General features: G+C 37.1%; 1 protein-coding gene and 1 non-coding gene across 3 annotated transcripts in view; both read left to right on the forward strand.

Annotated features, from left to right (window-relative positions):
• Window positions 1–12,727, forward strand: part of LRRC49 (leucine rich repeat containing 49) — a 145,357-nt gene that overhangs the window by 38,203 nt on the left and 94,427 nt on the right. The gene's annotated exons all lie outside the window — the stretch shown is intronic.
• On the forward strand, window positions 7,554–7,660 carry LOC125121644 (U6 spliceosomal RNA). Its single transcript, XR_007133531.1, has one exon. It is a non-coding gene; the product is annotated as a U6 spliceosomal RNA (small nuclear RNA).

Here is a 12,727-nt window from a genome sequence, read left to right on the forward strand (position 1 = left end):
CCCTATTTTGGTTCCTATTTAGTATAAATATTGGTTTATCTGAGATAAAGATGATCTTTTCCTCGAATATTTTGGTGGAATTTTTTTCTCTTTTCCTTTTTTTGCCATCCCGCGGCACATGGAGGCCCTGGGCCAGGGATCAGATCCGAGCCACAGTTGCAACCTAAGCTGCAGCTGCAGCAATACCAGATCCTTAACCCACTGTGCCAGGCCAGGGATCGACCTGCATCCCAGCACTCTCAACATACTGCCGATACCATTGTGCCACAGTGGGAACTCCTGTTTTGGTGGAATCTATCTTGTAAAATAGTCTGGATAGCTTTAAACTATTGAATCAGTGTAATAGTGGACATAAGTTTTGATACATTGTAGTTTCCTTTCATCTAAATTCTTTTAATTTTTGGCTGCTCTATCTGTAGTCATGTTCCCCTTGTCACTTCTAATAATGCTTATTTATGCTTTCTTATTTCTTCATCAATATTACCTGAGGTTTGTTTATTTTACTAGTAATTTCAAAGAACCAATTTTGGCTTTATTGAATCTCTCTTACAACTTCTAAAAAGTATTTTACTGATTTTTGTTCTTATTCTTTTTTTTTTTTGTCTTTTTGCCATTTCTTGGGCCGCTCCCGCAGCATATGGAGGTTCCCAGGCTAGGGGTCGAATCGGAGCTTTAGCCACCGGCCTATGCCAGAGCCATAGCAACACGGGATCCGAGCCGCGTCTGCAACCTACACCACAGCTCATGGCAACGCCGGATCCTTAACCCACTGAGCAAGGGCAGGGACCGAACCCTCAACCTCATGGTTCCTAGTCGGATTCGTTAACCACTGCGCCATGACGAGAACTCCTGATTTTTGTTATTATTCTTATTTCCTCTGTTTAAAAAATTTTCACTCTAAAGTTTTATGTTGAATATTTGATACATAAGTTTTCAGTATTTTTATTTTTATGATATAAACACATAAGGCTATGTATTTCTAACTTCCACTTCGGTTTCTTCACACAAGTTTTGCACTTTAGTATTTTTATTTTCACTTAGTTCTAAGTATTTTCTAAGTTCCCATTATGATTTTTTTTCCCTGATGCAAGTGCATATTTAGAGGTATATTTAAACTTTTTGCTATGTATGGATTTATTACTTTTTATCATTTTTAATTTAATTGAATTATGGCCAGTGAATGTAGATTATATGTAACTGATTTTTGAAATTTGTTGAGGTTTGCTTTATTGCCTAGTATGCAGTTAATTTCTAGTCAAACTTACTATTAATAGAGTATTTGCTTAGTATATGGTCAGTATTTAAAGCTATGTTTCTAGGTGCTTACAAGTTTTAAGTTGATGTATCTTTCTGGTAAATTGTTTCTTTTATCATTATTAGCTATCTTAATTACTAACTCCTTCATTGAATAAGTATTTTGTGAGCATGGATTATATGCTGATCAGTGGTCTAAGTAGGTATTATAAATCAGGAAGCTAGTAATACTTCTTGCCTTAATATTTACTTAGTCTAATTTTTTTTTTTGTCTTTTTGTCCCTTTAGGGCCGCACTCACGACATATGGAGGTTCCCAGGCTAGGGGTCTGATCAGAGCTGTACCTGCTGACCTACTCCAGAGCCACAGCAACACCAGATCTGAGCCGTGTCTGCAACCTACACCACAGCTCATGGCAATGCCAGATCCCCAACCCACTGAGCAAGGCCAGGGATCAAACCTGCAACCTCATGTTTCCTAGTTGGATTCATTTCCGCAGCCCCACGATGGGAACTCCTACTTAGTCTAATTTAATATCCATTTTCTTTTGGTTAATTTTTTCTAGTATATATTTTTGATCCCTTACCCTTTCTAAGATTTTTAATTTTGATGTCATTTCGGAAAATGTTGCAACAATAGTATGAAGAATCCCAAGACCCCCTCACTCAGAGTCCTTAAATGATAACATTTTAGTACATTTGCTTTATCTTTTCTTTTGATCATTCTGTTTGTTCCCTTCTCTTTATATGTACCAGTCTCTTTCTTTGTATTTATGTATATATTTTTCTGAACCATTTAATAGTAAGTTGTAGACAATAATACCTTTTCATTACTTCAGTGTGTATTTCTTAAAAACAAGGAATTCTCTTACATAACTATATTATAATTGTCAAAATCATGAAATTAACGTTGATATGATACTAATATATAATCTATAGATCCCATTCACAGTTTCTCAGTTAACTCAATAGTTTTCTTTATAGCAAAAGAAAATCCAAGACTACACATTTCGGTGAGATTTTATGTCTCCCTAGTTGTCTTTAACCTGGGATGGTACTGGAGTCTTTCTTTGTATTTCCTGACATTGACCATTTTGAAGAATAGCAGTTTAGGAGTTCCCATTGTGGCTCAGTGAGTTAAGAACCCGACTTTGATTCTGTGAGGATGTGGGTTCAATCCCTGGCCTTGCTCAATGGGTTATGGATACAACATTGCTGCAGACTGCAGTGTAGATGGCAGATGAGGCTTAGATCCTATGTAGCCGTGGCTATGGTGTAGGCCTGCAGCTGCAGCTCTCATTGAACCCCTAGCCCAAGAATTTCCATATGCTGCAGGTATGGCCATAAAAAGAAAAAAAAAGAACATCAGTTTATTATTTTGTAGAATGTTACTCAATTTGGGCTGGTCTAATTGCTTCTTTATAATTAGATTCTGGTTATGGACTTCAGGCAGGAATGTTAACAGTAGTGATGACGAGTTCATCTCAATGAATCATATTAAGAGTTCTTTAACCTTTTTCTTTCTTCCTCCTTCCTTCCTTCTACCCTTCCTCCCTTTTTCTTTTCTTTTTTCTTTTCTCTCTCTCTCTTTCTTTCCTTCTTTCTTTCTCTCTTTCTTTCCTTCTCTCTCTCTCTCTCTTTCTTTCTTTTGCTTTTCAGGGCTGCACCCACATCATATGGAAGTTCCCAGGCTAGGGGTTGAATAGGAGCTGCAGGTGCTACACCACAGCCACAGCAACTTGGGATCCAAGCAGTGTCTGCAACCTACACCACAGCTCATGACAATGCTGGATCCCTGACCCAATGAGAGAGGCCAGGGATCAAACCCACATCCTGATAGATACTGGTCAGATTTGTTCCCACTGTGCTGCAACAGGAACTCCTAACCTTTTTCTTATAAAAAATGCACGACTCCTTTTTTAACTTATAATCTGAGAATCGATCTTCTGACCAGAGTCTGTTGTACTAATTGTGATTATGGATATATCTAGATTTTTCATTTGGTGTTATTTCATGTTTTCTATTTGTGCTATTTCCTATGCTATTTTTTCAAGTTGATGGAGTTTTCTCTGCTCTTCTTCTCTTTAATGGTTGGTCTTAACATTTAAAAATACAAACTTGACTTAAATTATAGTGTTAATACACATTCCTACCTGCTTCTCAAATAAGGATCCTAGAATCATTTAATCCAGTAACTCCCTCCCATTTTGCATGCTTTTGTTGTGCTAGTATTTCCATTTTATCTTTTTACTCCCCAAATTAGATATTTTAATTCCTATGTTTTCAGTCAGTGCTTATTTGGATTCACCTACATGCTCGTTTGGGTTCACCACTCTTCCCAAAATATATAATTTAGATAAAGTTCCTTTAAAATAAATATGGTGGTAATAAGCTCTCTCAGTTTTTGTTTGTCTCATAATGTGTTTATTTTACTTTTACTCATAACTGATTGTTTGATTTGGCTTACAGTTATTTTTCTCCCACGTTTGAAGCTCATATTCCATTGTCTTCAGCTTTCTATTATTGTCATTAAATGTCTACTGTCATTTTTTGTAGGTAGTCTTTTTCTTTCTCTGTTTGCTTTTAAGACTATAAGATTTTACTTTGAAGTCCTTACGATATGTCTTAGAGTCTACATATGGCATCTTAAAACCACTATTGGGCAGGCTACAGAAATTTCATTGCCTACCTATATGTGAATGTGGTTATAGCTGTTTATATCACTGTCATTTCAGCTGTTGGTGTTAACATGTTTTGAACTTAATCATTCTTCACAATGTATTTTAAAAGATTACACTGTGGTTTGGAATTGAAATGAAACATTATTCAAAAAGGCATGGAGATAGAACATTAAAGACAATTTAATATTAGTGAAATATACTTTTCATTGAAGGAATGATTGCAATTCACATTTTCTTGCTAATTAGTAATCAAATACTTTTAAAAGGAAGATAGCTATGTTTAGCAAAGCTGTGTTACATTTTGTTACTGAGATAGATTCAGAGGTTGCTTATCACATGCCAGGTAGTGAGCAACCTCCTTGGAATAGATGAAAGAAATTTCAGATCAACAAGAAGTTGTATGAATAATTAATGTTTGTGTCTTAGTCCATTTGGGCTGCTATAATAAAATAGCCCAGACCAGATAGCTTACAAACAACAGAAATTTATTTCTCATAGTTCTAGAGTTTAGGAAATCTAAGATCAGGATGCCAGCTTGGTTACATTCTGAAGAAAGCCCCCTTCCTGGTCCATAGCTGGTGCTTTCTCTCTGTATCCTCACATGGTAGAAGAGGCTAGAGATCTCTGTGGAGTCTCTTTGATAAGGCACTGATTCTACTCATGAGGGCTTTATCTTCATAATTTAAGCACCTCCCAAAAGTCTCACCTAATTCCATCGTGTTTGGTGGTTAGAAATTCAACGTAAGAATTTGGAGGACACAAACATTCAGACCATAGCACTAGTATTTATGTACTTTAACAATATCAGAGCATAAGAATGGTTGTCAGTAGCTTGAAAGAAAATTCTGTAGATAATAATAAAACATGCTTTAGGATGTATTGCCTCGCCAGTGTTCTTGATGGCATAGGAGACAATATTGTGTGAAAAGCATGAGCATGAAAAGCATGAGCATGAAAAGCATGAGCATGAAAAGCATGAAATAGGGATTCAGAAGTTGAACTCTAAATGTGAAGACTTTTCCTTCAGACTTTATTAGAGTATAATTATATACAGTAAGATGCACAAATCTTAACTATAAATTTCAGTAATTTTTTTATGTCAATGTATTTTCATTTGACTACCACCCAGATTAAGATAGAAAACGTATCTATCATTCCAGAAAGTTCCCTTTTTCCCTTTTCTAGTCAGTACCTTTCCCTACCCCAGAGTGCCTTTTCCATCTTCTGTTCACAAGCATCTTGGTTATTTCCAATTTTTGACTCTTAAAAATAAAGCTGCCATAAATATTCTTGTGGTCTTTTACATACTTTGGTGGACATATACTCTTTATTATCTCTTAGGTAAGTATGTAGGAGTGTCATTACTGAGCCATAACGCAGCTGGGTGTCGAAATTTATTAGAAATTGCCAGCTTTACAAAGTGATTATACCATTTTACACTCCCACAAGCAATAAATGAGAATTCTAATTGCTCCACATCCTTGCCATATTTGACATTGACAGTCTTTATAATTTTAGTGATTGCATGATTCTCATTGTAGTTACTTGTTGACTAATGATGTTTAGCATCTCTTCAAGTACTTATTGGACATTCTAACATATCTTTTTGTGAAGTATCAGTTAAAGTCTTTTGCCTATTAAAAAAAGGCTTATGTTTTTGTCATTGAATGTGATGGATCTTTATTCTAGATTCAGTCCTTTTTCTGATATATATATTGAATATGTTTTCTGATGATTTCCTTTTTGCTTTCTTAACAGTATTTTTGTATGTAGAAGCTTTATGTTTTAGTGACATACAGTTATCAATTTCTTTTTCCTTTTTTTTTTTTTTGTCTTTTTGCCATTTCTTGGGCCGCTCCCGTGGCATATGGAGGTTCCCAGGCTAGGGGTCCAATCGGAGCTGTAGCCGCTGGCCTACGCCAGAGCCATAGCAACGCAGGATCCGAGCCGCATCTGTGACCTACACCACAGCTCAAGGCAACGCCGGATCCTTAATCCACTGAGCAAGGCCAGGGACTGAACCCACAACCTCGTGGTTCCCAGTCAGATTCGTTAACCACTGCGCCATGACAGGAACTCCCCAAGTTATCAATTTCTTTTATCATTAGTGCCTTTTTTGTCTCATCCAAGAGTCTTTGTTTATTCCAGTGTCATAAATATGTTCCCCTCTGTTTTCTTCCAGAAGATTTATAGCTTTTACCTTTCATTTTAGGTCTGTGATCCGTCTTTAATTAAATATGGAAGTTCCTAGGCTAGGGCTCAAATTGGAGCTGTAGCTGCCGGCCTACACCACAGCCACAGCAACAAGGGATCCAAGCTGTGTCTACGACCTATGCCACAGCTTGTGGAGATGATTGATCCTTTACCCGCTAAAGCAAGGCCAGGGATCAAACCCACATCCTCATGGATACTAGTTGGGTTCTTAACCCACTGAGCCACAAGAAGAACTCCAATGTTTACCATTTTCTTGCTCATCATGTTTATATACATTTCTTTTGGGGGTTATTTTTGTTCTTTCTAGGATAATCTTTTTTTTTTTTTTTTATCTTTTTGTCTTTTCCAGGGCCACGCCCGTGGCATATGGAGATTCCCAGGCTAGGGGTCTAATTGGAGCTGTAGCCGCCAGCCTATACCAGAGCCACAACAACGGGGGATCCGAGCCACATCTGCAACCTACACCATAGCTCATAGCAACGCCAGATCCTTAACCCACTGAGTGAGGCCACGGATTGAACCCACAACCTTATGGTTCCTAGTTGGATTTGTTAACCACTGAGCCATGATGGTAACTCCCTCTAGGATAATCTTTAGCAGTGGCTTTGCCACTGATGATAAATTCTCTCTAATTTTTGTGTGCCCGAGAATGTTTTTATTTTGCCCTAATGTTTGAAATAGTTTTGCTGGATATAGAATTCCAAGTGACAGCTATTTTTCCTCAGTAATTTGAAGGTAGAAGTTATGTGTTCACTGCTTTCTAAGTTGAGACGTCAGCTTTGATTGAAAGGTCAGCTGTTCACCCCCAAATCATCCCCAATTCTCTGGAATATTGATTAAATGGATTTTACAGCTCCCTTTACATATGTTCTTTTTGATTTTCCATCACATTATCTGTCTCAATGTTGCTTTCTGGATAATTCCTTCAGGTCTGTCAGCTCACCATGTTTCTCATGAGCAACACCTAAGCCACCATTTAAGACTTCCATGAAGTTTAAATTATTATATTTTTATTTCCCAGAAGTTCTATTGGTTCATTTAAAATATTTTTGTGTTTGGGAAGGTCCTGTTGTGGCACGGCAGAAACAAATCCGACCAGTAACCGTGAGGTTGTGGGTTCAATCCCTGGTGTCGCTCGGTGGGTTAAGGATCTGGCATTGCCGTGAGTTGTGGTGTAGGTTGCAGACGTGGCTTGGATCCCGCATTGCTGTGGCTGTGGTGTAGGCTGGCGGCTACAGTCCCGATTCGACCCCTTGCCTGGGAATCTCTGTATGCCGTGGGTGTGGCCCTAAAAAGCAAAAATAAATAAATAAATAAATTTGTGTTCATGTTTTTATTCTCTCTTCTTTAAAACAGTACATCTTTAGAAGTATGCATTTTATTTAAATATGTTTATAAGTTTGTGGTGCTTGCTTCAGCAGCATATATACTAAGATTAGAATAATACAGAGAAGATTAGCATGGCCTCTGAGTAAGGATGACATGCAAATTCTTGAAGCATTCCATATTTTTAAGTAAGTCAGAAAGGTAAAGATAAATACCATATGATATCACTTATATCTGGAATCCAATGTAGGCACAAAACGAACCTATCTACAGAAAGAAAACAAATTCATGGACATGGAGAACAGTCTTGCAGTTGCCAAGGGGGAGGGAGAGGGAGTGGGTTGGACTGGGATTTCGGGGGTTAGTAGGTGCAAACTATTGCATTTGGAGTGGATAAGCAATGAGATTCTGTTGTACAGCACAGAGGTCTATATCTAATCACTTGTGATGCAACAGGATGGAGGATAATGTGAAAAAAAGAATGTGTGTGTGTGTGTATGTGTGTGCTTATATATATGTATGTGAATGACTAGGTCACTTTGCTGTACAGCAGAAATTGACAGAACATTGTAAGTCAACTATAATAAAATTAAAAAAATAAATTAGTTATTGGACATAAAAATTTTTTTAAGTTGTTTATGTTGTGAGGTATAGCGATCATGGTTCATTTTTCCCAAATAGGGATAGGTATTTATCACATTTTATTCAGAAGACCTTGCTCTCCCCATTGAATTAAATTGGTTTCTTTCTCAAAATTGAGTTATAATTAGATGAATATTTATTTATTTATTTATATTTTGGACCTTATATTCTTTTTTTTGTTTGTTTGTTTGTTTTAGGGCTGCACCTGCAATGTATGGGGTTTCCTAGGCTGGGTGTCAAATTGGAGCTACAGCTGCCAACCTGTGCCACAGCCACAGCAATGCAGGATCCGAGCTATGTTTGTGACCTACACCACAGCTCTCTGCAACGCCAGATCCCTGACCTACAGAGCAAAGCCAGGGATCAAATCCGAATCCTTATGGATGCTAGTTGGATTCATTTCCACTAGGAACTCCTTGGGCCTTCTATTCTCTTCCATCTATTTGTCTACCATTATGCCAATACTATACTCTCTAACTTATCTAGCTTTGTAATACTAGCTTTTTATGTGTGAATAAGAATGATGCTTGGTTAAAATATGATTAAGTAAATCTAAAAGAGTTCTTTCATAATAATGAAATAAAAATTCTCAGAGACTTTTTTTTTTTTTGGTCTTTTGTCTTTTTAGGGCCACACCTACAGCATATGGAGGTTCCCAGGCTAAGGGTCAAATCAGAGCTGTAGCTGCAGGCCTATGCCACAGCCACAGCGATGAGAGATCTGAGCCATGTCTGTGACCTACACCACAGCTCATGGCAATGCCAGATCCTTAACCCACTGAGCAAGACCAGGGATCAAACATGCATCCACATGGAAACTAGTCGGGTTCATTAACCACTGAGCCACGATGGGAACTCAAAAGTTTTGTTGTTAATCATCAGTTTATTTTTACCAAGTGTTACATAAAATAATAGTGAGATGGTATCTTAGATTTGATCGTGTGGTAATTTCATTAGCAAACCTAATATTCTGTGTGTTCTATGAATCTACAGATTCATTTCTTTCACTAATTTTGGGGACATTCTGAGTCTTTATATTTTTACTCTTTTTTTTTTTTTTTTTGTCTTTTGCCATTTGTTGGGCTGCTCCTGCAGCATATGGAGGTTCCCAGGCTAGGGGTACAATCGGAGCTGTAGCTGCCAGCCTACGCCAGAGCCACAGCAACGTGGGATCTGAGCCGTGTCTGCGACCTACACCACAGCTCACGGCAACGCCGGATTGTTAACCCACTGAGCAAGGGCAGGGATTGAACCCGCAATCTCATGGTTCCTAGTCAGATTCGTTAACCACTGCGCCACAACGGGAACTCCTGAGTCTTTATATTTTTAAATATCACCTCCTCCCACTTTCTCTCTTTCTTCTTCTTAAACACCTGCTAGACATGGTATGGACCTTCTTGTTCTACTCTTTGTTTCTTAAAATTTCCATCATTCTTATTTTTCTCTGCTACATTTCTGCATTACTTTTATGTCTTTTTTTTTTTTTGATATTTCTTGGGCCGCTCCCGCGGCATATGGAGGTTCCCAGGCTAGGGGTCCAATCGGAACTGTAGCCACCGGTCTACGCCAGAGCCACAGTAATGCGGGATCCGAGCCGCGTCTGCAACCTACACCACAGCTCACGGCAACGCTGGATCGTTAACCCACTGAGCAAGGGCAGGGATCGAACCCGCAACCTCATGGTTCTTAGTCGGATTCGTTAACCACTGCGCCACGACGGGAACTCCTACTTTTATGTCTTTAATGCTATCTTCCAGTCACTTTCTCCTCAGTTTTGTCTAATCTGATTTTCAATCCATCCATTGAGTTTTTAATATGACCACATTTTTTGTTTCTAGAAGTTCTGCATGGGTTTTTTTTTTTTAATAAATGCCTTCTTTATTCATAACATTTCTTTTTTTGATTCATTTTTTTCTCTAATAATTTTAAACATAGATATTCCATAGTCTTTATCAAGTTATTGTATTTTCTTAATTTTTTGGTAATTCTACATTTGTTGCCTGAAATCTTGCTCATGGTAATTTTTATTTCTTAGGTTACTCACTTGGGGATAGTCCAAATGGTTTAAAGTTGGGGTTGAGTTTGTGTCTTTCCAGTGAGTTTTGCCTGGAGTGGTAGGATGATGAATGTCAGGGACCATTTTTTATAAGGAGTCTTATTAGATTATATTTGTGATGTAAACTTGAACTACAGATTCAAATGAGGAAAGGCCTGTAATTATGAAGTTGAGGCTTTTTCTATTTTTCCTTGTGTTTATTATATCTACTGGTTCTAGATTATAAAGACTGGAATTCTCTGTAGTCAGAGCATGAGTGCCTACTTTGTTTTTAGTTCTCTTTTGTTTTGGGGGGGATTACAACAGTGTATAGAAGAAAATCAGTCTGAATGAGTAGCTTGCAGCTAGATGGATGTCTATTACTATATAATGTGTAGTAAATAAATATAAAAAGCAGATATGGGAGTTTCTGTCGTGGCGCAGTGGTTAACGAATCCGACTAGGAACCATGAAGTTGCGGGTTCGGTCCCTGCCCTTGCTCAGTGGGTTAACGATCCGGCGTTGCCGTGAGCTGTGGTATGGGTCGCAGACACGGCTCAGATCCCGCGTTGCTGTGGCTCTGGCGTAGGCTGGCAGCTACAGCTCCGATTGGACCCCTAGCCTGGGAACCTCCATATGCCTCGGGAGTGGCTCAAAGAAATAGCAAAAAGACAAAAAATAAAATAAAATAAAATAAATAAAAATAAAAAGCAGATATGCACATGCCTTTGAATAATAGAGGCAGATAATGGACTTTTTTCATGGCCTATAAATGTATAATTAGATTTGTTGGTATCATGGCTTACATGTATTATTCCTAATATAATATGTGTCTGTGTTACAGAGTGATGGCTATAGCAAGTAGTTATTTTAGAATTAATTTAATGAACTTTTTATAAGAAGTAATCTTTTTTCTTTTTTTTCAGACCTATTCAATGTTTGCTAATAAATATGTTTAGTTCTCAAAATCAAAATAATTACCCCTACATATTTTTACTCTGATTTTTTTGTATAACAGAATAGGTAACAAAATGAGAGTAGCTGTAGTTTTGTTATAGTCATCTTTGCCCTCCTTGATGCATGCCAAAGCCTCTATCTCTTCACCCTTCTCCTTCCTAATTCCTCCACAGGAGGCTGCTCTAAAAATAGCTCCAGTAATAGATATTCTACACATGGTCAGATTGTTGAATCATTTAGTTCTTTTGTGAAGTTTAGGACTATGGAAAACAGTGTCTGAGATGAGTAGGACAAGCATGTTTCTCAAATGACAGGTCATTATTCTTTTGAAAAATAAAGAATTATAATTCTCTCAATGATTTTGCAGTAAGTACTTTTTAAGTCCATTTTAAAGGATTATATTTTTAAAAATATAAAATAGTTTGAATCTTACTTCAAAACATGTTTTAAATGTGATTCCTAGAATTGTGTTAACTGTAATAAATTTAACACTAAGAGTAGGTTAAGAGATGAGCTATAAATATTCCCTTATATGTAAATATTTTAACTTCATCTTCTTTTCTTAGGTATGTTAACGTTATTGCCTTTTTGCAATAGTTTCACTGCCTGTGGCATAGTTACTTTCAGAAAAGAATTGTTGGGAGGGTTTAACACTTAACAATGGAATAAATGTGTTGGCTTCTCAAATTTATGAGGATTTAGCTTTCTTAAGTTATCTTTAACTCCCTATTTCTCCTTTCCTCATCATTCCAAAATAATTATATTTTTTGGATAAGCTGATTGTTGAATGCTGCCTCCCCCCACATAGCATCAGAATAACCTCCTAATAAAGAAAAGCTGAAATTATTGCTTACTGGCAAGAAGAACACATTTCTTTGATACAGCTTTAGTCATGTCTTTAAGGGTCCAGGAAAGATTTTTATTATTGAGATTTCTTGAGGGTCTGGTTTAAGGTGGGTCTTCAAGTGCAGCAGCTTCAGATTGAGGAATTTATAACATAGTAGAGTAGGATTGTCCAGCACAGCAAGATGAACTTTTCAAAGTGAATATTGGACCATCGTATTAAACTTTTGTTTTCTCTGGCGTTAATAACTATCTCATTTCTCCTGTTAATTGAGGGTTCTATTTAAATACATTTATTCATGTCCAAACTCCTCAACAGAACTCTGAAAGTTCTCTCAGTATAGGCAAAGATCTCAGGTACTATATGTATTAATTTTCTGTCTTGGGCCCCTTCTAGAGCCTTCTGTCCTCTGTCTCTAATATAGACTGATTGCCCTTAAGGCTGCTATAGAGATGACATCCTTGAATTTCTCTTGCCTCCCTCCAGTAGTGAATCAATTTCTTGGATCTTATGTGTGTACATCTTTGGCTTACTTGCTTGTGTTTGAGGGGCCATCTTCTAGTAGCTTTCAGCAATTTTTTTTGTAAATAAAATGCATAGATATAATAAAATGATAGGATAAATAGGATGTTTTTGTCTATTGTAACACTAAGAATTCATTATAAAATATATCTTAGAATTGCTACAAAAATTAAAGTTATAATTTTCTTATAGAAATGAAATTTGGAATAACAAAAATGATTGTGGGAAATTATTTTGCTTTTTAAAATTCTGGA

Source organism: Phacochoerus africanus, chromosome 2, assembly GCF_016906955.1.
Source record: "Phacochoerus africanus isolate WHEZ1 chromosome 2, ROS_Pafr_v1, whole genome shotgun sequence".
Classification (NCBI taxonomy): domain Eukaryota; kingdom Metazoa; phylum Chordata; class Mammalia; order Artiodactyla; family Suidae; genus Phacochoerus; species Phacochoerus africanus.